The 27864-nt window shown below is 38.7% G+C and overlaps 1 pseudogene; it reads right to left on the bottom strand.

Annotated features, from left to right (window-relative positions):
* Window positions 1–310: 310 nt before the first annotated feature.
* The window catches only part of LOC100847470 (GTP-binding nuclear protein Ran-like), a 55925-nt pseudogene continuing 28371 nt past the window's right edge, over window positions 311–27864 (bottom strand).

Genomic DNA, 27864 nt, shown 5'->3' with positions numbered 1-27864 from the left:
CAGAAGAGCCTGGCAGTCCATAGGGTCACAAAGAGTCAGACATGACTGAGCAAATTTCAATTATGATGATAGTAAATATTTTCAGTTTTTATTTGCTTAAAATGTTTTTCTATTTTTCCTTCCTTTTAAAAGAGTGTTTCACTGAGTTAGAGAATTTTAAATTTGCTAATTATTTCTTCTCAACATTTTGAAGATGTCATTTCAATATTTTTTCATAACTAGTATTGCTCTTGGGGCAGCTGTCAATCTAATTGGTTATACCTTTGCAGGTGTGCTGAATTTTATTTCCTCTGTTTTTTTAAAAAGATATTTGAAACACAACTTTATTTTGATTCTAAATGAAAAGGAATGGGAATAACAGTAACAAACAAGACTCCACCACTGAATACTGTGATGTGACTGTAGCAAGGAGGAAACAACTCTTCCAAAGTAGCTCAATAAGCAGGTCTAAAAAATGAAGGTATTTTAGCTGTCACATTCACTCTGAAGCCCATTCATCTCCTTTAGCATCCCAAAGATTAAGCACATGTTCTATTTAGCTATACAATAATGTGGCAAATGCTGGACTGCCCATAAAACTAAACTTCTAACTCTGGGCTCCAGCTTCACTTTCTCACAAGTCATCATCTTCATTTGGGAGAGCTGTTTTCTGAGCAACCTCCAGCTCATGCTCATGTGCTGCCAAGACTGGGGCCATGACCATCTCTGGTGGGGCAACTTGGAGATGAACTTCAAGTTAGTGTCTCTGATCAGTTTTCTAGCAAGCCCGAGGAAGGGTTTTTCAAAGTTGTAGTTACTTTTGACAGAAATGTCATAGTACTGAAAATTCTTCTTTCAGTGGAAGACAATTGACTTTGCTTTTATCTTTCCATCCTTAATGTCCACTTTGCTTCCATACAACACAATGAGGATGTTTGCACATAATCTTATCACATCACTATGCCAATTAGGCACATTCTTGCAAGTAACTCTCAATGTTACATCAAACATTATAATGGAATACTGAGCTTGGATATAATAGCCATCTCTCAGTTCACCAAATTTCACCTGACCAGTTGTAACCCATATATTGAAGTTAATGGTCCTCTGTTGGAATGGAACACAAGGAGATGAACTTCAGTACCCAAGGTAGCTATTACATACACTTTCTCAAATTCACCAGTCTGATGCTGTTTCATGAATGTAGTTATTCCAGTACCACCATCATCAATCAATACAAGCTTGAGCTGAACTTGGGGTTCTCCTTGGGCAGCCGTTGTGATGTTACTTCCATACCCATCTCTCTTTCCTGTATGTTTAATATCATCTGTTTGGTATTCTACAGAAATTCAATAAAGAAATTTGAGGGAGGGAAATAATCCCACATATCCCAGAGATTCAAGAGGAATGATGAACAAAGAAAAAAAGTAAATATAATTAAAGCTAAAAATATATAAAATGTATAATTATTGGCATAGGAACCAAATAATTATTGGCAGACAGGGCAGGAGATGTTACAAACCCTACTCTTGCAGGAGGGCTTGGCAGATGCCTCCATAGCTAGAGCTTGCATAGGAACTTGGAATGTTAGGTACATGAATCAAGATAAATTGGAAGTGGTCAAACAGGGGATGGCAAGAGTGAACATTGACATTTTAGGAATCAGTGAACTAAAATGGCCAGAATGGGTGAATTTAATTCAGATGAACATTTTACCTACTACTGTGCACAAGAATCCTGTAGAAGAAATAGAATAGCCCTCATAGTAAACAAAAGAGTCCAAAATGCAGTACTTGGGTGCAATCTCGAAAACAACAGAATGATCTCTGTTCATTTCCAAGACAAACCATTCAATATCACAGTAATTCAAGTCTATTCCCCAATCACTAATGCTGAAGAAGCTGAAGTTGAATGGTTCTATGAAGACCTACAAGACCTCCTACTATCACCAAAAAAAAAAAAAAAACTAGTACCAAAAAAAAAAATAATAATAAAAATAAAATAAAATAAAAAGATGTTCTCTTCATTATAGGGGACTGGAATGTGAAAGTAGGAAGTCAAGAGATACCTGGAATAACAAGCAGGTTTGGCCTTGGAGTACAAAAGGAAGAAGGGCAAAAGCTAACAGAGTTTTGCCAAGAGAATGCACTGGTCATAGCAAACACCCTCTTCCAACAACACGAGAAGACTCTACACATAGACCTCATCAAATCAATTCCAAAATCAGTTTGATTATATTCTTTGCAGCCGAAATGGAGAAGCTCTATACAGTCAGCAAAAACAAGGCTGGGAGCTGACTGGGGCTCAGATCATGAACTCCTTATTGCAAAATTCAGACTTAAATTGAAGAAAGTGGGGAAAACCACTAGACCATAGATGTATGACCTAAATCAAATCCCTTATGATTATACAGTGGAAGTGACAAATAGATTCAAGGAATTAGATTTGATAGAGTGTCTGAAGAATTATGGATAGAGGTTTGTGACATTGTATGAGAGGACATGAATAAAACCATCCCCACGGTAAAAAAAAAAAAAAGGCAAAATGGTTGTCTAAGGAGGCCTTACAAATAGTTGAGAAAAGAAGAGAAGCTAAAGACAAAGGAGAAAAGAAGGACATACCCATCTGAATGCAGAGTTCCAAAGAAGAGCAAGGAGAGTTAAGAAAGCTTCCTCAGTGATCAATGCAAAGAAATAGAGGAAAACAATAGAATGGGAAAGACTAGAGATCTCCTAAAAAAATTTAGAGATACCAAGGGAACATACCGTGCAAAGATGGGCACCATAAAGGACAGAAACAGTATGGACCTAACAGAAGCAGAAATTAAGAAGAGGTGGCAAGAATACACAGAAGAATTATACAAAAAAGATCTTAATGTCCCAGATAACCTTGATGGTGTGATGACTCACCTAGAGCCAGAGATCTTGGAGTGTAAAGTCAAGTGGCTTTAGGAAGCATCACTATGAAAAAAGCTCATGGAAGTGATGAAATTCCAGCTGAGCTATTTCAAATTCAAAAAGATGCTGCTGCTAAAGTACAGCATTCAATGTGCCAGCACATTTGGAAAACCCAGCTGTGGCTACAGGACTGGAAAAGATCAGTTTTCCTTCCAATTCTAAAGAAAGGCAATGCCAGAGGATGTTCAGACTGCCAAAAAATTTCACTCATTTCACATGCTAGCAAAGGCTCAAAATTCTCCAAGCTAGTTTTCAACAGTACATAAACCTAGAACTTCCAGATGTTCAAGCTGAATTTAGAAAAAGCAAAGGAATCAGAGATCAAATTGGCAACATCTGTTGGATCATAGAAAAAGCAAAAGAATCCCAGAAAAACATCTCCTTCTGCTTCATTGATTACACTAAAGCCTTTGACTCTGTGGATCACAACAAACCATAAAAAAATCCTTAAAGAGATGGGAATATCAGACCACCTTACCTGCCTCCTGAGAAACCTATATGCAGGTCAAGAAGCAATAGTTAGAAACCAGATATGGAACAATGGATTGGTTCAAAAGTGGGAAAGGAGTACAACAAGGCTGTATATTGTCACCCTGTTTATTTAGCTTATATGCAGAGCACATCATGCAGAATGCTAGGCTGGATGAAGCACAAGCTGGAATCAATATTGCCAGGAGAAATATCAATAACCTCAGATATGCAGATGATACCACCCTTTATGGCAGAAAGAAAGAGGAACTAAACAGCTTCTTGATGAAAGGGAAAGAAGAGAGTGAAAACCTGGCCTAAAATTCAACATTTGAAAAACTAAGATCATGGCATCTGGTCCCATCACTTCATGACAAATAGATGGGGAAACAATGGAAACAGTGAGAGACTATTTTTTTGGGTTCCAAGATCACTACAGATGGTGACTGCAGCCATGAAATTAAAAGACGCTTGATCCTTGGAGGAATGCTATGACAAACTTAGACAGTGTATTAAAAAAGCAGAGACAATGCTCTGCTTGCAAAGGTCCATCTAGTCGAAGCTATATTTTTTCCAGTAGTCATGTTTGAATGTGAGTGTTGGACAATAAAAAAGGTTGAATGCCAATGAATTGATGCCTTTGTGCTGTGGTGTTGGAGAAGACTCTTGAAAGTCCCTTGGACAGCAATGAGATCAAATCAGTCAATTCTAAAGGAAATCAGTCCTGAATATTCATTAGAAGGACTGAAGATGAGACTCCAATACTTTGACCACCTGATGTGAGGAGCTGATTCATGCAAAAAGACCCTGATGTTGGGAAAGATTGAAGGCAGGAGGAGGAGGGGAGTACAGAGGATGAGATGGTTGAATGGTATCTCTGATTCAATGGACACGAGTTTGAGCAATGTCTAGGAGATGGTGAAGGACAAGGAAGCCTGGTGTGCTGCACTCCATAGGGTCACAAAGTGTCAGACACGACTGAGTGACTGAACAACAACAAATAATTTTTGGCATTTCATAAAACAAAGATAGAACTAAATTCTTACGCACCATTCTCTAATTATAATACAATTATGTTGAAAATAATGGTAAAATATAATTAAAATCATTTCAAACTTTTAGAAAGAGAAAAAGATAGGTTTATAAAAATATGGAAATATATTTAAAACAGAAAAGTAATATAAATATTGCCTGTCAGAATCTGTGGAGGTAAACTTACAACCTTAAATTATTCAAATAAAGTTGAAAATTGATGAAATAAGCATTTCAATAATCATTTCTATTTAACAAATTAGAAAAAGAACAACACAATGACCTCAAAGTGAAAGAAATTATATAATATAGGAAAAAGCAGACATACACAAAAATAGAAAACAATATAAAGAGTATAAACAAAAGATTGGAGTGATTAATACAATTGACAAACTCTAATGAAAAACAAAAAATATCACAATTGAAAAATAATAGGAATGAATAAATGAATAATAAAAACATCAGGGGAGGAGCTAAGATGGAGGAGGAGTAGGACGGGGAGAACACCTCCCCCACAGATTCATCAAAAGAACATTTAAACGCCGAGTAAATTCCACAAAACAACTTCTGAATGCCGGCAGAGGACATCAGGCACCCAGAAAAGCAACCCAAGTCTTTGAAAGAAGGTAGGAAAAAATATAAAAGACAAAAAAAGAGACAAAAGAGGGAGGGATGGAGTTCCGTCCCAGGAAGGAAGTCTTAAAAAGAAAGAAGTTTCCAAACACCAGGAAACCTTCTCACTGCCGAATCTGTGCCGAGCCTTGGAAGCACAGAGGGCAACATAACAGGGAGGAAAAATAAATAAACAATTAAAACCCTCAGATTGCGAGCCCTACGGTAACTCCCCCAGAGGAGAAGCAGCGCAGACGCCTGCACACGCCACTAGCAAGCGGGGGCTGGGCAGGGAGGTGCGGCGTGGGCTGCATCGCTTAGAGTAAAGATCTGGCCTGAATACCCTGAGCTCTATCTGAGCGAAGTAATTTGGGCTAGCAAACCAGACTGTGGGATATCTACCACGCAAAAAGCCAGCCCTAACCTAAGACACTGCCAGGCCCGTGCATGGAACAAGGGACTGAACAGAGATAGCCGGCTGCAGACCATCCCCCTCCAGTGACAGGCAGCCAGAGCCAGAAGGGGGCAATTGTAGCTCCAGAGAGACATTATCTATAAAACTGTAAGCAGGCTTCTTTGCTAACTAAACTTCTTGGGGGTCTGGATGGTCAACATCCGCCTGAGAAGGTGCGACGGTTGTACACCTAGATAACCGAGGGGAGAGGCGATAAGTCACAGCAATCATGCTCGCCAAACACCTCATCACCTGAGCTGCTTGGACCTGGGAAGGGCACAAAACGCAGGCCCAACCGAGTCTGCGCCTCTGAGGACTACCCGAGTGCCTGAACCTGAGCGGCTTGGACCTGGGAGGTGCAAGCAGCCCAGGGCCGGCCAAGGATGGTTCCCGGTGGAGCAACCTGGAGCCTGAGCAGTGTGGGCAGGGAGGCTACATGCGCCGTGAGTGGGGGCAGACCCAGTGTGGCTGAGGCACTGCGAGCACACGCCAGTGTTATTTGTTTGCAGCGTCCCTCCCTCTCCACAGTGCGACTGAACAAGTGAGCCTAAAAAAAAAAAAAAAAAAAAGTGTCCACCACTGTCCCCTTTGTGTCAGGGTGGAAACCAGACACTGAAGAGACCAGCAAACAGAAGAAGTTATAACAGAGGGAACCGCCTTGGAAGCTACAGGCAATAGATTAAAACTCTGTGGTTAGTACCAACTACATAGGAAGGGGCCTATAGATCTTGAGAAATGTAAGTCGGAGCAAGGAACTAGCCTAAAATGAACTGACCCCACAATACCCACAACAAAACCGGAGAAAGTCCTAGATATATTTTTACTATTTTTATGATCATTCTTTCTTTCTTTTTAATTTTTTTAAAAAAATTTTAAGTCCTCTATTATTCCTTTAATTTTCACTTTTATAACCTACTATTACTTTGCAAAAAAAAAAAAGACCCTATTTTTTTTAAAGCAAACTTCATATATATATATTTTATAATTTTTGTGACCTGGTTTTTTTTTCTTTTCTTCTTTTCTTTAACATCGTATTTTTGAAATTCCAATCTCTAGATTTTTAATTTCAGCTTTTTGGTATTTGTTATCAATTTTGGACCTCTATTTTTTTTTACATAATTTTTGTGACTTTTTTTTCCCCCTCTCTCTTTCTTTCTCTTCTTCTTTTAAATAACATTGTATATCTGAAATTCCAAACTCTACTCTAGATATTTAATTTACGCTTTTTGGTATTTGTTATCAATTTTGTATCTATATTTTCTTTATAATTTTTGCGACTTTGTTTGTTTTTCTCTCTTTCTTTTTCTTCTTCTTTTTTGAAACATTGTATTTTTGAAAATCCAAACTCTACTCTAGATTTTTAATTTTTGCTTTTATGTATGTTACCAATTTTGTACCTTTAAGAACCCAATCTTCAGTACCCATTTTTCACTAGGGAGCGAGATTACTGGCTTGACTGTTCTCTCTCCCTTTGGACTCTCCTTTTTCTCCACCAGATCACCTGTGTCTCCTCCCTAACCCCTCTCTACTCTACCCAACTCTGTGAATTTCTGTGTGTTCCAGATGGTGGAGAACACTTAGGGAACTGATTACTGGCTGGATCTGTCTCCCTCCTTTTCATTCCCCCACTTTTATCCTCCTGGCCACCTGTCTCCTTCCTCCTTCTTCTCTTCTCTGTATAACTCTGTGAACATCTCTGAGCAGTCCAGTTGTAGAGTGCACATAAGGAAGTGATTACTGGCTAGCCCACTCTCTCCTCTATTGATTCCACCTCATCTCATTCGGGTCACCTCTAACTCTCTCCTCCTTCTTCTCTTCTCCATGTAATGCTGTGAACCTCTCTGGGTGACCCTTACAGTGGAGAAGCTTTTCATCTTTAACCTAGATGTTTTATCAATGGTGCTGTATAGAAGGAGAAGTTTTGAAACTACTGTAAAAATAAGACCAATAACTGGAAGCAGGAGGCTTAAGTCCAAACCCTGACTCCAGGGAACTCGTGACTCCAGGGAACATTAATGGATAGGAGCTCATCAAACGCCTCCATACTTACACTGAAACCAAGCACTACACAAGGGCCAACAAGTTCCAGGGCAAGACATACCAAGAAAATTCTCCAGCAACACAGGAACACAGCCCTGAGCTCCAAGATAGAGGCTGTCCAAAGTCACCCCAAAACCATAGACATCTCACAACTCATTACTGGACACTTCATTGCACTCCAGAGACAAGAAATACAGCTCCACCCACCAGAACATTGACACAAGCTTCCCTAACCAGGAAACCTTGACAAGCCACCTGTACAAACCCACACACACCGAGGAAATGCCACAATAAAGAGAACTCCACAAACTGCCAGAATACAGAAAGGACACCCCAAACTCAGCAATTTAAACAAGATGAAGAGACAGAGGAATACCCATCAGATAAAGGAACAGGATAAATGCCCACCAAACCAAACAAAAGAGGAAGAGATAGGGAATCCACCTGATAAAGAATTCCAAATAATGATAGTGAAATTGATCCAAAATCTTGAAATCAAAATGGAATCACAGATAAATAGCCTGGAGACAAGGATTGAGAAGATGCAAGAAAGGTTTAACAAGGACCTAAAAGAAATAAAAAAGAGTCAATATAAAATGAATAATGCAATAAATGAAATCAAAAACACTCTGGAGGCAACAAATAGTATAATAACAGAGGCAGAAGATAGGATTAGTGAATTAGAAGATAGAATGGTAGAAATACATGAATCAGAGAGGAAAAAAGAAAAACGAATTAAAAGAAATGAGGACAATCTCAGAGACCTCCAGGACAATATTAAACGCTACAACATTCGAATCATAGGGGTCCCAGAAGAAGAAGACAAAAAGAAAGACCATGAGAAAATACTTGAGGAGATGATAGTTGAAAACTTCCCTAAAATGGGGAAGGAAATAATCACTCAAGTCCAAGAAACCCAGAGAGTCCCAAACAGGATAAACCCAAGGCGAAACACCCCAAGACACATATTAATCAAATTAACAAAGATCAAACACAAAGAACAAATATTAAAAGCAGCAAGGGAAAGACAACAAATAACACACAAGGGAATTCCCATAAGGATAACAGCTGATCTTTCAACAGAAACTCTTCAAGCCAGGAGGGAATGGCAAGACATACTTAAAGTGATGAAAGAAAATAACCTACAGCCCAGATTATTGTACCCAGCAAGGATCTCATTCAAATATGAAGGAGAAATCAAAAGCTTCCCAGACAAGCAAAAGCTGAGAGAATTCAGCACCACCAAACCAGCTCTCCAACAAATACTAAAGGATATTCTCTAGACAGGAAACACAAAAACGGTGTATAAACTTGAACCCAAAACAATAAAGTAAATGGCAATGGGATCATACTTATCAATAATTACCTTAAACGTAAATGGGTTGAATGCCCCAACCAAAAGACAAAGACTGGCTGAATGGATACAAAAACAAGACCCCTACATATGCTGTCTACAAGAGATCCACCTCAAAACAGGGGACACATACAGACTGAAAGTGAAGGCCCAGAAAAAGATTTTCCATGCAAATAGGGACCAAAAGAAAGCAGGAGTAGCAATACTCATATCAGATAAAATAGACTTTAAAACAAAGGCTGTGAAAAGAGACAAAGTCGGTCACTACATAATGATCAGAGGATCAATCCAAGAAGAAGATATAACAATTATAAATATATATGCACCCAACATGGGAGCACCGCAATATGTAAGACAAATGCTAACAAGTATGAAAGGAGAAATTAACAATAACACAATAATAGTGGGAGACTTTAATACCCCACTCACACCTATGGATAGATCAACTAAACAGAAAATTAACAAGGAAACACAAACTTTAAATGATACAATAGACCAGTTAGACCTAATTGATATCTATAAGACATTTCATCCCCAAACAAGGAATTTCACCTTTTTCTCAAGTGCACATGGAACCTTCTCCAGGATAGATCACATCATGGGCCATAAAGCTAGCCTTGGTAAATTCAAAAAAATAGAAATCATTCCAAGCATCTTTTCTGACCACAATGCAGTAAGATTAGATCTCAATTACAGGAGAAAAACTATTAAAAATTCCAACATATGGAGGCTGAACAACACGCTGCTGAATAACCAAGAAATCACAGAAAAAATCTAAAAAGAAATCAAAATTTTCATAGAAATGAATGAAAATGAAAACACAACAACCCAAAACCTGTGGGACACTGTAAAAGCAGTCCTAAGGGGAAAGTTCATAGCAATACAGGCATACCTCAAGAAACAAGAAAAAAGTCAAATAAATAACCTAACTCTACACCTAAAGCAACTAGAAAAGGAAGAAATGAAGAACCCCAGGGTTAGTAGAAGGAAAGAAATCTTAAAAATTAGGGCAGAAATAAATGCAAAAGAAACAAAAGAGACCATAGCAAAAATCAACAAAGACAAAAGCTTGTTCTTTGACAGGATAAATAAAATCGACAAACCATTAGCCAGACTCATCAAGAAACAAAGGGAGAAAAACCAAATCAACAAAATTAAAAATTAAAATGGAGAGATCACAACAGACAACACAGAAATACAAAGGATCATAAGAGACTACTATAAAAAATTATATGCCAATAAAATGGACAACGTGGAAGAAATGGACAAATTCTTAGAAAAGTACAACTTTCCAAAACTGGACCAGGAAGAAATAGAAAATCTTAACAGACCCATCACAAGCACGGAAATTGAAACTGTAATCAAAAATCTTCCAGCAAACAAAAGCCCAGGTCCAGATGGCTTCACAGCTGAATTCTACCAAAAATTTAGAGAAGAGCTAACACCTATCCTGCTCAAACTCTTCCAGAAAATTGCAGAGGAAGGTAAACTTCCAAACTCATTCTATGAGGCCACCACCACCCTAATACCAAAACCTGACAAAGATCCCACAAAAAAAGAAAACTACAGGCCAATATCACTGATGAACATAGATGCAAAAATCCTTAACCAAATTCTAGCAATCAGAATCCAACAACGCATTAAAAAGATCATACACCATGACCAAGTGGGCTTTATCCCAGGGATGCAAGGATTCTTCGATATCTGCAAATCAATGCAATACACCACATTAACAAATTGAAAAATAAAAACAATATGATTATCTAAATAGATGCAGAGAAATCCTTGACAAAATTCAGCATCCATTTACGATAAAAACTCTCCAGAAAGCAGGAATAGAAGGAACATCAGATCAGATCAGTTGCTCAGTCGTGTCCAACTCTTTGTGATACCATGAATCGCAGCACACCAGGCCTCCCTGTCCATCACCAACTCCCGGAGTTCACTGAGACTCACGGCCATTGAGTCAGTGATGCCATCCAGCCATCTCATCCTCTGTCGTCCCCTTCTCTTCCTGCCCCCAATCCCTCCCAGCATCAGAGTCTTTTCCAATGAGTCAACTCTTCGCATGAGGTAGCCAAAGTACTGGAGTTTCAGCTTTAGCATCATTCCTTCCAAAGAAATCCCAGGGCTGATCTCCTTCAGAATGGACTGGTTGGATCTCCTTGCAGTCCAAGGGACTCTCAAGAGTCTTCCCCAATACCACAGTTCAAAAGCATCAATTCTTTGGCGCTCAGCCTTCTTCACAGTCCAACTCTCACATCCATACATGACCACAGGAAAAACCATAGCCTTGACTAGATGAACCTTTGTTGGCAAAGTAATGTCTCTGCTTTTGAATATGCTCTCTAGGGTGGTCATAACTTTCCTTCCAAGGAGTAAGCGTCTTTTAATTTCATGGCTGCAGTCACCATCTGCAGTGATTTTGGAGCCCAGAAAAATAAAGTCTGACACTGTTTCCACTGTTTCCCCATCTATTTCCCATGAAGTGATGGGACTGGATGCCATGATCTTCATTTTCTTAATGTTGAGCTTAAGCCAACTTTTTCACTCTCCACTTTCACTTTCATCAAGAGGCTTTTTGTTCTTCTTCACTTTCTGCCATAAGGGTGGTGTCATCCGAATATCTGAGGTTATTGGTATTTCTCCTGGCAATCTTGATTCCAGCTTGTGTTACTTCCAGTCCAGCGTTTCTCATGATGTACTCTTCATATAAGTTAAACAGAGTGACAATATACAGCCTTGACGTACTCCTTTTCCTATTGGAACCAGTCTGTTGTTCCATGTCCAGTTCTAACTATTGCTTCCTGACCTGCATATAAATTTCTCAAGAGGCAGATCAGGTGGTCTGGTATTCCCATCTCTTTCAGAATTTTCCACAGTTTGTTGTGATCCACAGAGTCAAAGGCTTTGGCATAGTCAATAAAGCAGAAATAAATGTTTTTTCTGGAACTCTCTTGCTTTTTCTATGACCCTGAGCATGTTGGCAATTTGATCTCTGGTTCCTCTTCCTTTTCTAAAACCAGCTTGAACATCAGGAAGTTCATAGTTCACATATTGCTGAAGCCTGGCTTGGAGAATTTTGAGCATTACTTTACTAGCGTATGAGATGAATGCAATTGTGCGGTAGTTTGAGCATTCAGACTTAAATTGAAGACAGTAGGGAAAATCACTAGACCATTCAGGTATGACCTAAGTAAAATTCCTTATGATTATATAGTGGAAGTGAGAAATAGATTTAAGGGCCTAGATCTGATAGAGTGCCTGATGAACTATGGAATGAGGTTCGTGACATTGTACAGGAGACAGGGATCAAGACCATTCCCATAGAAAAGAAATGCAAAAAAGCGAAATGGCTGTCTGGGGAGGCCTTACAAATAGCTGTGAAAAGAAGAGAAGCGAAAAGTAAAGGAGAAAAGGAAAGATATAAACATCTGAATGCAGAGTTTCAAAGAATAACAAGAAGAGATAAGAAAGCCTTCTTCAGTGATCAATGCAAAGAAATAGAGGAAAACAACGGAATGGGAAAGACTAGAGATCTCTTCAAGAAAATAAGAGATACCAAAGGAACATTTCATGCAAAGATGGGCTGGATAAAGGACAGAAATGGTATGGACCTAACAGAAGCAGAAGATATTAAGAAGAGATGGCAAGAATACACAGAAGAACTGTACAAAAAATCTTCATGACCCAGATAATCACAATGATGTGATCACTGACCTAGAGCCAGACACCCTGGAATGTGATGTCAAGTGGGCCTTAGAAAGCATCACTAGGAACAAAGCTAGTGGAGGTGATAGAATTCCAGTTCAGCTATTCCAAATCCTGAAAGATGATGCTGTGAAAGTGCTGCACTCAATATGCCAGCAAATTTGGAAAACTCAGCAGTGGCCTCAGAACTGGAAAAGGTCAGTTTTCATTCCAATCCCAAAGAAAGGCAATGCTGGATCATACGTAGTTCTATTTTTAATTTTTTGAGTAATATTCCCTGTTTATTCATTTTTCTTTTCAGCTTCAGTGATTTTCACTTCTCTCTCTTCCATCAGGCTGATTTGATCCTCTGTTTCATCTAATCTACTGTTTATTCCTTCTACTGTATTTTCCACTTCAGTTATTGTATTTTTATCTGTTTGTTCTTTATATTTTCTTACTCTTTGTTAAAAGTTTCTAATTTCTCACTCTGTTATAATTTTCTGCCTTTTTTTTTTTTTTTTAATATCGTCACAATCACCACCTTGGTCTATCGAGGTTTCTAGACTGCCTAACTTCATGTCATTAGTTCTTTTTCTGGAGTTTTATCTTGTTCCTTCGTTTGAGACACATTCCTCTGTCACCTCCTTCTGCCTAATTTATTGGGTTTTCCCCCTATATATTTGGTAGGTTGGTTATGTTTCCTGACCTTGGGGAAGTGGCTTTTTGTAGAAGGCATCCTATGTGTCCCAACAGCATACTCCCTTTTGGTCTCCAGGGCTATAACCTCTAAAGGTACTCCCTACTGGGGCTTCATGAGTCTGTCGTGGCAAGTTGACTACTGTAGGCAGTTCATTAGGTATGGCTGGCTTTGTCCCTTTGGTTGCCAGGCCCTGCCTTGTGTAAAAGCTGCTGGTTACTGATGTGTTGGGCAGGATCCCAAGACTGCTAGTTTAGAAGTTTCAGGGGTCCCAGGGTTATTGCTGGCCCACTGGTGGGCAGACCCAGGTTCTGGTGTGGTTGCAATGCTGGGGGTCCCAGATATAGTGTCTGCCTGCTTGTGCTTAGGGCTAGTTCCTGAGGCCACTGGTTATGGTTATGGTGTCTATTATGTCCCAGAGCTGGTGTTGGCCTTTGAAATTGAACACTGGGGTGGTGCTGAGAACCCAGGGTGTCTCAGAGCTGGGGTTGGACTGTTGGTGGGTGGACCTGGAGCTCCAGAAGGTCCTGACCCTTGTGTTGGCCTGCTCTTTGGTGGAGCTGGGTTCTGGCAGGTCCTGGAGCCAATGTAAGCTCATTGGTGATTGGAGCCCTGTTCCAGGGTCTCTTGCTGCAGGGCTCTGGGAGTTCTGGAGCTGGTGTCAGCCAACCAGTGGATAAGGCTAGATTCTGGCATGGCTGACTGAGGGTCCCCAGGTGTCCCAGAGTTGGTGAGTCCTGGAATTGGTGTTAGCCCACTGGTGGGTGGAGCTGAGTCCCAAGGGTCTACAGGTTAGTGCCAGGTCACTGGTGGATGAATATGGTCTTGGGGCTAGTGTCAGGTCACTGGTATGCAGGGCTGGGTCTCAATACAGCTCTTAAAAGTACCATGTCTGGTAGGTGGGCCTGAGATGTCCCAGCACTCATGCCCCACAGGCAAGTGAGAGGGTCCGGCACTAGTAAACTAGAGGAATAATTCCACAAATGGCACTTGGCAGCACCAATGTTCATGTGGTAGAACAAGCTCCCCAAAATGGCTGCTGCCAGTGTCCTTTGCCTCTTACCTCTCCAGAAGGCTTTCCAAGATCAGCAGTGGGTCTGATCCAGACTTCTTTCAAATTACTTCTTCTGCCCTGGGTCCTGGAGTGTGTGAGATTTTGTGTGTGTCCTTTAAGAGCCAAGTCTCTATTTCCCAAAGCTCTCTGGCTCTTCTAAAAATAAGTCCCACTGGCCTTAAAAGACAAACATTCTGGGTTTTCATCTCCTCAGCACAAGACTCCATGGCTGGGGAGCCCAGTATAGGGCTTGAACTCCTCACTCTTTGGGGAGAATCTCTGCAGTTGTAATTATCCTCTTATTTGTGCGTTGCCCACTTGAGTGTATACATCTTAACCATACCATGCCTCCACACCTCCTACCATCTTGTTGTGGTTCCTTTTTAAAAATCTTTACTTGAAGAAAGCCTTTTCTACTAGTATTCCAGTTTTTCTCATCAGTAGTTGCTCTGGAGGTGAAATTTTGGTGTGCCCATGGAAGGGGTCTTCACACTCCACCATCTTGGCCATTTCTCCCAATGACTCTTCTTTTCAACATTGTTCTAAAGATCCTAGCAGCTGCAATCTGGCCAGAAAAATAAATAAAATGTATCAAAGTTTGCAAGAAAGAAATAAAAATGTTATTATTTGAAAATGACTGTCACTATTGAAAACAAAATAATCTTTGGAAAAATTATTAGTATTAACATGACTGTCAGCTAGAAATCATCATTGAGAAGTCAATCACATCTCCACATACCAGTAACAGATAAAGTTTTATTAAAGAGAAAGAATGATTTGATTACCAATTTCAGAGAAAATCCCACAATTCAGTTCAGTTCAGTTCACTCGCTCAGTTGTGTCCGACTCTTTGTGATCCCATGAATCGCAGCACACCAGGCCTCCCTGTCCATCACCAACTCCTGGAGTTCACTGAGACTCACAGCCATCGAGTCAGTGATGCCATCCAGCCATCTCATCCTCTGTCATCCCCTTCTCCTCCTGCCCCCAATCCCTCCCAGCATCAGAGTCTTTTCCAATGAGTCAACTCTTCCCATGAGGTGGCCAAAGTACTGGAGTTTCAGCTTTAGCATCATTCCTTCCAAAGAAATCCCAGGGCTGATCTCCTTCAGAATGGACTGGTTGGATCTCCTTGCAGTCCAAGGGACTCTCAAGAGTCTTCTCCAACACCACAGTTCAAAAGCATCAATTCTTCGGCGCTCAGCCGTCTTCACAGTCCAACTCTCACATCCATACATGACCACAGGAAAAACCATAGCCTTGACTAGATGGAACTTTGTTGGCAAAATATTGTCTCTGCTTTTGAATATGCTATCTAGGTTGGTCATAACTTTCCTTCCAAGGAGTAAGCGTCTTTTAATTTCATGGCTGCAGTCACCATCTGCAGTGATTTTGGAGCCCAGAAAAATAAAGTCAGCCACTGTTTCCACTGTTTCCCCATCTATTTCCCATGAAGTGATGGGACTGGATGCCATGATCTTCATTTTCTTAATGTTGAGCTTTAAGCCAACTTTTTCACTCTCCACTTTCACTTTCATCAAGAGGCTTTTTAGTTCCTCTTCACTTTCTGCCATAAGGGTGGTGTCATCTGCATATCTGAGGTTATTGATATTTCTCCAGGGGAATCTTGATTCCAGTGTGTGCTTCATCCAGCCCAGCGTTTCTCATGATGTACTCTGAATGTAAGTTAAATAAGCAGCATGACAATATACAGCCTTAACGTACTCCTTTTCCAAAATGGAACCAGTCTGTTGTTCCATGTCCAGTTCTAACTGTTGCTTCTTGATCCGAATACAGATTTCTCTAGAGGCAAGTAAGGTGGTTGGTATTCCCATCTCTTGAAGAATTTTCCGTAGTTTGTGGTGATCCACACAGTCAAAGGCTTTGGCATAGTCAATAAAGCAGAAGTAGATGTTTTTCTGAAACTCTCTTGCTTTTTCAATGATCTAACAGATGTTGGCAATTTGATCTCTGGTTCCTTTGCCTTTTCTAAAGCCATTTTGAACATCTGAATGTTCACGGTTCACGTATTGCTGAAGTCTGGCTTGGAGAATTTTGAGCGTTACTTGACTAGCGTGTGTGATGAGTGCAATTGTGCGGTAGTTTGAGCATTCTTTGGCATTGTCTTTCTTTGGGCTTGGAATGAAAACTGACCTTCCCAGTCCTGTGGCCACTGCTGGGTTTTCCAAATTTGCTGGCATATTAAGCCAGAACATGGTAAATATAAAGATGATCAAAAGATTTGAATGTCTGAAATAGTCTTAGTTTGGAAACATTTCAAATATCAATGAAGAGTACAATAGATAAATTGTGGTACCCTAGGATGTTAAACAGGGAAATATAAAAATTAACCTTTACCTTGGATATAACGTAAATGTTTCAATGCAAAGATGCCAAATTAAAATTTTTAAATATAGTGGAATATAAGCAATTTTATTTTATTTAACAAACATTTTAACATGTAATTACCATGTTAGACTAGGCATTTTATGATTATTGATTCATTTAATCCTCTAAACAATTCAACAATATAACCTTTATTGTTGGCTTCAGTTTACAGATGCTGAAACTGAGGCATAGAAAGGTTAAGTAACTATTCAATGGCACATATCTAGTCATGGGAATGGGCAATGTGGTTCCAGGGTCTAGAGTATCATTTCATTCATGTAAAATTCAAAAGCAGGTACAGCTAAATAGAGTATTGTATATATACAATATATACATATGTGTGTGTGTGTATATATATGTGTATATATATATATATATATATATATATATAACTATTTCAAAATGTTAAAAGAAAGATTAACACAAAACATTAAGAGAGTCAAGGAAATTGTCAATATTCTCTTTCCTTTTCTCCCTCTAGTTTTATTGAGGTACAATTGACATAATACTGTTTAATATGTTTAACATATATAGTGTAACATGTTTAAGATATACTGTATAATCACTTGACTTGTTACTTAAATGATTACCACAATAAGTTTGGTTAACACACATCATCTCTTACAGATACCAAAAAAAAGGGGAAAAAAAGAATTTTTTTTCCTTGTGGTGAAAACTTGTAGCAATATTTTGTTTCTTAAGAGAGCATCTGGGAGTTGTATATATGGTTGTCAATTTTATTAGTACTATTACTGTTCTCTGAACTATGAATATACATTATATATGGTATTTCACAGTATGTTATACTTTTCAATTTTAAAAAAGTTTAAAAGAGAGAGGTTGACCCTGAACAGAGGGTCCTTGAAGTTAAGTAGAAATCTGTACTTCCAGAACTTTTCTGTGAGTTAAGCCTGTGCCAAAGAAGACTGAATTATCCTGAAAGAACCCTACCCAACAGGACAGCCATGCTAGGTGAGGGAACCCCAACAGAAAGAGGGTGCGTGGGTAGGATCTGAGAAGCTGTAGCCTGTCTGAGGGAAGACAATGTAATGAGGGCACCGGGCAGTGGGAATAGGAAGAGGTGCCCAGAGAGCTCACAAAGACAGCCCAAGAGAGAAGAGTGGCATCTGAACTTCTGCCAGACGATAACTGCATCACAAAAGCAGGTGGCAGAGGTAGCAAAGAGAGAAGAGATGAAGGTAGAAGCATAAGGCAGAAGAGTAAAGAATTGAAGTCAGAAGAGAGAAGCTTTGAACTGGATAAGATTATTCTTGATATTAGATTGGCCTGGACTTTATGATGCTTACAAGTGAGGCTTTTTGGTAATTCAAGCTAATGACAGGGAAAAGTTAAGGGGCTTTGTCTGAGATATTGTCCAAAATGGAAGATCTTGCAGTGCTTGTTTGAAGTTTGCTGCTGCTGCTGCTGCTAGGTTGCTTCAGTCGTGTCCGACTCTGTGCGACCCCACAGATGGCAGCCCACCAGGCTCCCCCATCCCTGGGATTCTCCAGGCAAGAATACTGGAATGGGTTGCCATTTCCTTCTCCAATGCATGAAAGTGAAAAGTGAAAGTGAAGTTGCTCAGTCATGTCTGACTCTTAGTGACCCCATGGACTGCAGCCTACTGGGCTCCTCTGTCCATGGGATTTTCCAGGCAAGAGTACTGGAGTGGGGTGCCATTCTAGTGGGGAGAATAAATAAATTTGTTTCCTTCTTGCACTTTACCAAGTTCAATAAACTAACATATTTGGATAATACATAAATCACTACCACATTACCTATTAAAATAATAGCTTTACTGAGATAGGATTCACATAATTTAATATTCAATTTTTAAAGTATAAAAAGATCAGTGGTTTTTAATACATTCACAAGGTTGTAAAGTCATAATCATTATCTAATTCCAGAATATTTTCTTACCCTCAAAAAAGACATTGTAAAATTATCAATTCCACCTGTGACAACCACTAATCTATTTTCTATTTCTATAGAAAATTCTGTTTCTATGGAAAATGTCTATTCTGAACATTTCATATAAATGGAATCATGGAATATGCAGCCTTGTGTGTCTAGCTTCTTTTACTTAGCAAGGTGTTTTCAAGGTTCATCTATGTTATAGAATATACATCATGTTTTATCCTTTCTCTAGCTATATAGGATACCATTGTATAGCTATACCTTATGCAGTTATTGTTGATAGACATTTCTGTTTCCACTTTTTGGCCATTATGAATAATGCCACTATGATCAACAATTCATAAGGTTTTGTGTGAACATCTACTTTTAATACTCTTTGGTATGTACCTAAGAGTGGAATTACTGTAACATATGGTAAACTATTTTTAACAATTCATGTGACTGCATAATTTTACAACCTCATCAGCAGTGTTTGAGAATTCCAATTCTCCACATTCTCCCAAATATTTGTTGTTCATCTTTTATTTTTGGCATTCTACGGGGGGCAAAATAGTATCTCATTATGATTTTTATTTGCATTTCTCTGATGACTAATGATGTTGAATGTCTTTTCGTGTGCTAATTAGACATTTATGTATCTTCTTTGGAGAAATGTCTATTTAGATCCTTTGCCCATTTTTAATTGGTTGCCTTTATTATTGATGTAAGAGTTCTTTAAATGTTTTGAATGCCAATGCCTTATTATATAGATAGTTTTCACATCTTTTCTCCCATTCTATGTGTTGCCTTTTTACTTTCTTTAGGATGTCCTTTGGATCCAAAAATATCTTCATTTTGATGAAGTTCTGTGTCTGTATTTTTTTTTTTCATTGCTTGCACTATCTTTAAAAAAAGACCACACAAGTAAAACCATAGTATACTCATAATTCTTCAACTCATTATGTCTCCATAATTCTTGGGCATCTTTTCATATCTCTCTACCTCTCTGTCATCTCTATCTCTTTACCTATATTATATATTTTTAATGACTTCAGATTATCATTTTATGGCTGTAATTAACAATTTCTTCATTGATGGACGTTTAGTTTTTTGCAACTTATTGCCACTAGAGCAAACATTCCTAAAAATGTGTATATTATTATATACATATGTGTACATGTAATGTATTTCTAATTATAGGAGTGTTGGCTTAAAGAGTGTTTGCACTTAAAATGTCGAGAAGTACTACCAAATTATCTCTGGTGATATATAGCATCACTGACTCGATGGACGTGAGTCTCAGTGAACTCCGGGAGTTGGTGATGGACCGGGAGGCCTGGCGTGCTGCGATTCATGGGGTCACAAAGAGTCGGACACGACTGAGCGATTGATCTGATCTGATGTATCAATTCAGTTCAGTCGCTCTCTCATGTCCTGCTCTTTGCGACCCCATTGACTGCAGCATGCCGGGATTCCCTGTCCATCACCAACTCCCAGAGCTTGCTCAAATTCATGTCCATTGAGTCAGTGATGCCAATGAACCATCTCATCCTCTGTCCTCCCTTTCTCCTACTGCCGTCAATCCTTTCCAGCATCAGAGTCTCTTCGCATGAATCGACTCTTCACATGAGGTAGATTGGAACTTCAGCTTCAGTCCTTCTAATGAATATTCAGGACTGATTTCCTTTAAGATTGATTGGTTGGATCTCCTTGCAGTCCAAGAGACTCTCAAGGGTCTTCTCCAACACCACAGTTCAAAAGCATCAATTCTTTGGCTCTTTAACTCAGCTGTGAGTTAGCAATAGACATTTGAACTTTCATATTTGGAGAGAACTCTTTAGTTCCAGAAGTCCTTAAAGGTTCCTAGGCATCAGTCAAAAGGGTGTCTCCTAAAAATGAGTGAAACCTGAATATATATCATTCACAGCAAAAAGAGAGTTTCATTATGTTCAGGCAAGAAATTAACTGGAGAACTTTTTAGTAATGAACAGAAGTATCTTCAATTTGGAGTTCAATTAATTTAACTATTACTGGAACTGTACTAAGTCTCTTTCCTGTTTTTTGTTACAGCAGGTTTCCCTAGTGGCTCAGCTGGAAAAGAATCCACCTGCCAAGTGGAATACCTGGGTTCAACCCTTGGGTTGGTAAGAAGGGAATGGCTACCCACTTCAGGATTCTGGCCAGGAGAATTCAATGGCCTGTATACTCCATGGGGTCACAAAAAGTTGGACATGAGTGACTTACTTTTATATCTGCAAAGTTGTGTCACAAATAACAACAGCCATTTTTCTGTACTCTTGATCATATATCCAAAACCCTGGAATTACAAAAATACAGTTTGACTTTCGGTTATTAATAATGCCATTTCAAACTCCATAGGCAGTTAGTGATACCAATTTTCAGAGTTTTGCTTCTAAAATTAAATAACTGTATTAAAGACATATAGTTATAAAAAAATCTTCATGGCAATAAGACTTGGAAATGAATCTATAAAGGAACTGTGCATAATAATGGGTTATACAACTAAGAGCTAAATAGGGCAAAACAGTTTCAAATTTTTTATAGTAAATCAGTATAGAATGGAATGAGGAGGTTGAACTGAATGATCTCTAATCTGATGCTGTACAATTTTTTTTAATTCAAGAGAGTTTTATAGGGATTTCCCTGGCAAGTGGAAGACTCCGTGCTTCCACCGCAGGGGGTTCAGGATTGATCCCTGGTCAGGGAAGATCCCACAGGTCTGCCAGCACAGAAAAGAAGGGTTTATAGAAAAACAGAATTTAGCATAGGTAAAGGGATTCTTGAAACTTACACACATGGAAAACTACAAGAGAAAGCTTCAGTTCAATGTACAACCAAAAAGTACAAAGTGTGCTTCTCTGTGTGTTTGGAGGAAGAAGGCTGAAAGGATTACATGAGGGTGTTGGCAGAATGAACACTGTTACAACATAATGGAAGAGGAAACGCTATCATAATAGCATAAACCTTCTAAGAGGAGCCATTAATGTTGGATTTGATGAATAGAAGGTTGCAAAAATTGCCAAGATAAAAGCAGACATACAAACTATGCAGGAAAAACATGGGGGAATAAAAGAATATAGCATGGACAAGGCATGGAGCAAATATGGAATGAATGGAGTACAGGTTTTCTTAGGCCTAACTACAGAGGCTGGAGGCAAAGAGTGGTTACTCAAAGCCCTGAAGTGAAAACCAAAATCAGAATCTGAGCTGTCTGACCCAAATTGGATGGTATCTGGGAAGACAAATCCAATTATTTCACACCCAAGTTTAAACTTCTCTTATAACTCCTTACTGTCTGATAATGAATTCGAAACTCCATGAAAAGGTCCTATGAGGTCCTTCATACTATGGATACAAGTAACCTTACAATATTTATCTTCTAATCCTAAGAAAACCTGTAGTCCATTCATTCCATATTTGCTCCATGCCTTGTCCATGCTATATTCTTTTATTCCCCCATGATTTTCCTGCATAGTTTGTATGTCTGCTTTTATCTTGGCAATTTTTGCAACCTTCTATTCATCAAATCCAACATTAATGGCTCCTCTTAGAAGGTTTATGCTATTATGATAGCATTTCCTCTTCCATTATGTTGTAACAGTGTTCATTCTGGTAATAATGCCTTTTAAAAAATTTTTACATTTATTTTTGGCTACCCTAGATCTTCTTGCTGCATGCAGGCTTTCTCTAGTTGTGGTGAGTACAAGCTACACTCCATTGTGGTGCATGAACTTCTCAATGCAGTGGCTTCTTTTATTGTAGAGTACAGGCTCCAGGCATGTGGACTTAAGTAGTTGTGGCACATGGGCTTGGTAGTTTCTTCTTCTTCTTTTTTTTTTTTTAATTTTATTTTATTTTTAAACTTTACAATATTGTATTAGTTTTGCCAAATATTGAAATGAATCCACCACAGGTATACCCGTGTTCCCCATCCTGAACCCTCCTCCCTCCTCCCTCCCCATACCCTCCCTCTGGGTCGTCCCTGTGCACCAGCTCCAAGCATCCAGTATCGTGCATCGAAACTGGCCTGGCAACTCGTTTCATACATGATATTATACATGTTTCAATGCTATTCTCCCAAATCTCCCCACCCTCTCCCTCTCCCACAGAGTCCATAAGACTGATCTATACATCAGTGTCTCTTTTGCTGTCTCGTACACAGGGTTATTGTTACCATCTTTCTAAATTCCATATATATGCGTTAGTATACTGTATTGGTGTTTTTCTTTCTGGCTTACTTCACTCTGTATAATAGGTTCCAGTTTCATCCATCTCATTAGAACTGATTCAAATGTATTCTTTTTAATGGCTGAGTAATACTCCATTGTGTATATGTACCACTGCTTTCTTATCCATTCATCTGCTGATGGACATCTAGGTTGCTTCCATGTCCTGGCTATTATAAACAGTGCTGCGATGAACATTGGGGTACACGTGTCTCTTTCCCTTCTGGTTTCCTCAGTGTGTATGCCCAGCAGTGGGATTGCTGGATCAGAAGGCAGTTCTATTTCCAGTTTTTTAAGGAATCTCCATACTGTTCTCCATAGTGGCTGTACTAGTTTGCATTCCCACCAACAGTGTAAGAGAGTTCCCTTTTCTCCACACCCTCTCCAGCATTTATTGCTTGTAGACTTTTGGATCGCAGCCATTCTGACTGGCGTGAAATGGTACCTCATAGTGGTTTTGATTTGCATTTCTCTGATAATGAGTGATGTTGAGCATCTTTTCATGTGTTTGTTAGCCATCTGTATGTCTTCTTTGGAGAAATGTCTATTTAGTTCTTTGGCCCATTTTTTGATTGGGTCATTTATTTTTCTGGAGTTGAGCTGTAGGAGTTGCTTGTATATTTTTGAGATTAGTTGTTTGTCGGTTGCTTTATTTGCTATTATTTTCTCCCATTCTGAAGGCTGTCTTTTCACCTTGCTAATAGTTTCCTTTGTTGTGCAGAAGCTTTTAAGTTTAATTAGGTCCCATTTGTTTATTTTTGCTTTTATTTCCAATATTCTGGGAGGTGGGTCATAGAGGATCCTGCTGTGATGTATGTCAGAGAGTGTTTTGCCTATGTTCTCCTCTAGGAGTTTTATAGTTTCTGGTCTTATGTTGAGATCTTTAATCCATTTTGAGTTTATTTTTGTGTATGGTGTTAGGAAGTGTTCTAGTTTCATTCTTTTACAAGTGGTTGACCAGTTTTCCCAGCACCACTTGTTAAAGAGATTGTCTTTAATCCATTGTATATTCTTGCCTCCTTTGTCAAAGATAAGGTGTCCATATGTGCATGGATTTATCTCTGGGCTTTCTGTTTTGCTCCATTGATCAATATTTCTGTCTTTGTGCCAGTACCATACTGTCTTGATAACTGTGGCTTTGTAATAGAGTCTGAAGTCAGGTAGGTTGATTCCTCCAGTTCCATTCTTCTTTCTCAAGATCGCTTTGGCTATTCGAGGTTTTTTGTAATTCCATACAAATTGTGAAATTATTTGTTCTAGCTCTGTGAAGAATACCGTTGGTAGCTTGATAGGGATTGCATTGAATCTATAAATTGCTTTCGGTAGTATACTCATTTTCACTATATTGATTCTTCCAATCCATGAACATGGTATATTTTCCCATCTATTAGTGTCCTCTTTGATTTCTTTCACCAGTGTTTTATAGTTTTCTATATATAGGTCTTTAGTTTCTTTAGGTAGATATATTCCTAAGTATTTTATTCTTTCCATTGCAATGGTGAATGGAATTGTTTCCTTAATTTCTCTTTCTGTTTTCTCATTATTTGTGTATAGGAATGCAAGGGATTTCTGTGTGTTGATTTTATATCCTGCAACTTTACTATAATCACTCCACTCTGGTGGAGTCTTTAGGGTTTTCTATGTAGAGGATCATGTCATCTGCAAACAGTGAGAGTTTTACTTCTTCTTTTCCAATTTGGATTCATTTCTTTTTCTGCTCTGATTGCTGTGGCCAAAACTTCCAAAACTATGTTGAATAGTAATGGTGAAAGTGGGCACCCTTGTCTTGTTCCTGACTTTAGAGGAAATGCTTTCAATTTTTCACCATTGAGGATAATGTTTGCTGTGGGTTTGTCATATATAGCTTTTATTATGTTGAGGTATGTTCCTTCTAATCCTGCTTTCTGGAGAGTTTTTATCGTAAATGGATGTTGAATTTTGTCGAAGGCTTTCTCTGCATCTATTGAGATAATCATATGGTTTTTATTTTTCAATTTGTTAATGTGGTGTATAACATTGATTGATTTGCGGATATTGAAGAATCCTTGCATCCCTGGGATAAAGCCCACTTGGTCATGGTGTATGATCTTTTTTAATGTGTTGTTGGATTCTGATTGCTAGAATTTTGTTTAGGATTTTTGCATCTATGTTCATCAGTGATACTGGCCTGTAGTTTTCTTTTTTTGTGGGATCTTTGTCAGATTTTGGTATTAGGGTGATGGTGGCCTCATAGAATGAGTTTGGAAGTTTACCTTCCTCTGCAATTTTCTGGAAGAGTTTGAGCAGGATAGGTGTTAGCTCTTCTCTAAATTTTTGGTAGAATTCAGCTGTGAAGCCATCTGGACCTGGGCTTTTGTTTGCTCGAAGATTCTTGATTACAGTTTCAATTTCCATGCTTGTGATGGGTCTGTTAAGATTTTCTGTTGCTTCCTGGTCCAGTTTTGGAAAGTTGTACTTTTCTAAGAATTTGTCCATTTCTTCCACGTTGTCCATTTTATTGGCATATAATTGTTGATAGTAGTCTCTTATGAGCCTTTGTATTTTTGTGTTGTCTGTTGTGATCTCTTCATTTTCATTTCTAATTTTATTGATTTGGTTTTTCTCCCTTTGTTTCCTGATGAGTCTGGCTAATGGTTTGTCGATTTTATTTATCCTTTCAAAGAACCAGCTTTTGTCTTTGTTGATTTTTGCTATGGTCTCTTCTGTTTCTTTTGCATTTATTTCTGCCCTAATTTTTAAGATTTCTTTCCTTCTACTAACCCTGGGGTTCTTCATTTCTTCCTTTTCTAGTTGCTTTAGGTGTAGAGTTAGGTTATTTATTTGGCTTTTTTTCTTGTTTCTTGAGGTATGCCTGTATTGCTATGAACTTTCCCTTAGCACTGCTTTTACAGTGTCCCACAGGTTTTGGGTTGTTGTGTTTTCATTTTCATTAGTTTCTATGCAAATTTTGATTTCTTTTTTGATTTCTTTTTTGATTTCTTCTGTGATTTCTTGGTTATTCAGCAGCGTGTTGTTCAGCCTCCATATGTTGGAATTTTTAATAGTTTTTCTCCTGTAATTGAGATCTAATCTTACTGCATTGTGGTCAGAAAAGATGCTTGGAATGATTTCTATTTTTTTGAATTTACCAAGGCTAGCTTTATGGCCCATGATGTGATCTATCCTGGAGAAGGTTCCATGTGCGCTTGAGAAAAAGGTGAAATTCATTTTTGGGGATGAAATGTCCTACAGATATCAATTAGGTCTAACTGGTCTATTGTATCCTTTAACGTTTGTGTTTCCTTGTTAATTTTCTGTTTAGTTGATCTATCCATAGGTGTGAGTGGGGTATTAAAGTCTCCCACTATTATTGTGTTATTGTTAATTTCTCCTTTCATACTTGTTAGCATTTGTCTTACATATTGCGGTGCTCCCGTGTTGGGTGCATATATATTTATAATTGTTATATCTTCTTCTTGGATTGATCCTTTGATCATTATGTAGTGACCTTCTTTGTCTCTTTTCACAGCCTTTGTTTTAAAGTCTATTTTATCTGATATGAGTATTGCTACTCCTGCTTTCTTTTGGTCCCTATTTGCATGGAAAATCTTTTTCTGGGCCTTCACTTTCAGTCTGTATGTGTCCCCTGTTTTGAGGTGGGTCTCTTGTAGACAACATTTGGAGGGGTCTTGTTTTTGTATGAATTCGGCCAGTCTTTGTCTTTTGTTTGGGGCATTCAACCCATTTACGTTTAAGGTAATTACTGATAAGTATGATCCCATTGCCATTTACTTTATTGTTTGGGGTTCAAGTTTATACACCGTTTTTGTGTTTCCTGTCTAGAGAATATCCTTTAGTATTTGTTGGAGAGCTGGTTTGGTGGTGCTGAATTCTCTCAGCTTTTACTTGTCTGAGAAGCTTTTGATTTCTCCTTCATATTTGAGTGAGATCCTTGCTGGGTACAATAATCTGGGCTGTAGGTTATTTTCTTTCATCACTTTAAGTATGTCTTGCCATTCCCTCCTGGCTTGAAGAGTTTCTATTGAAAGATCAGCTGTTATCCTTATGGGAATTCCCTTGTGTGTTATTTGTTGTCTTTCCCTTGCTGCTTTTAATATTTGTTCTTTGTGTTTGATCTTTGTTAATTTGATTAATATGTGTCTTGGGGTGTTTTGCCTTGGGTTTATCCTGTTTGGGACTCTCTGGGTTTCTTGGACTTGAGTGATTATTTCCTTCCCCGTTTTAGGGAAGTTTTCAACTATTATCTCCTCAAGTATTTTCTCATGGTCTTTCTTTTTGTCTTCTTCTTCTGGGACCCCTATGATTCGAATGTTGTAGCGTTTAATATTGTCCTGGAGGTCTCTGAGATTGTCCTCATTTCTTTTAATTCATTTTTCTTTTACCCTCTCTGATTCATGTATTTCTACCATTCTATCTTCTAATTCACTAATCCTATCTTCTGCCTCTGTTATTCTACTATTTGTTGCCTCCAGAGTGTTTTTAATTTCATTTATTGCATTATTCATTTTATACTGACTCTCTTTTATTTCTTCTAGGTCTTTGTTAAACCTTTCTTGCATCTTCTCAATCTTTGTCTCCAAGCTATTTATCTGTGATTCCATTTTGATTTCAAGATTTTGGATCAATTTCACTATCATTATTTGGAATTCTTTATCAGGTGGATTCCCAACTCTTCCTCTTTTGTTTGGTTTGGTGGGCATTTATCCTGTTCCTTTATCTGCTGGGTATTCCTCTGTCCTTCATCTTGTTTAAATTGCTGAGTTTGGGGTGTCCTTTTTTTATTCTGGCAGTTTGTGGTGCTCTCTTTATTGTGGCGTTTCCTCGCTCTGTGTGGGTTTGTACAGGTGGCTTGTCAAGGTTTCCTGATTAGGGAAGCTTGTGTCGGTGTTCTGGTGGGTGGAGCTGTATTTCTTCTCTCTGGAGTGCAATGAAATGTCCAGTAATGAGTTATGGGATGTCTATGGTTTTGGGGTGACTTTGGGCTGTCTGTATC

The sequence above is a fragment of the Bos taurus genome, chromosome 5 (genome assembly GCF_002263795.3).
Source record: "Bos taurus isolate L1 Dominette 01449 registration number 42190680 breed Hereford chromosome 5, ARS-UCD2.0, whole genome shotgun sequence".
NCBI lineage: Eukaryota > Metazoa > Chordata > Mammalia > Artiodactyla > Bovidae > Bos > Bos taurus.
The sequence above is the reverse complement of the archived record's forward strand: the minus strand, read 5'-3'. Positions and strand labels throughout refer to the sequence as shown.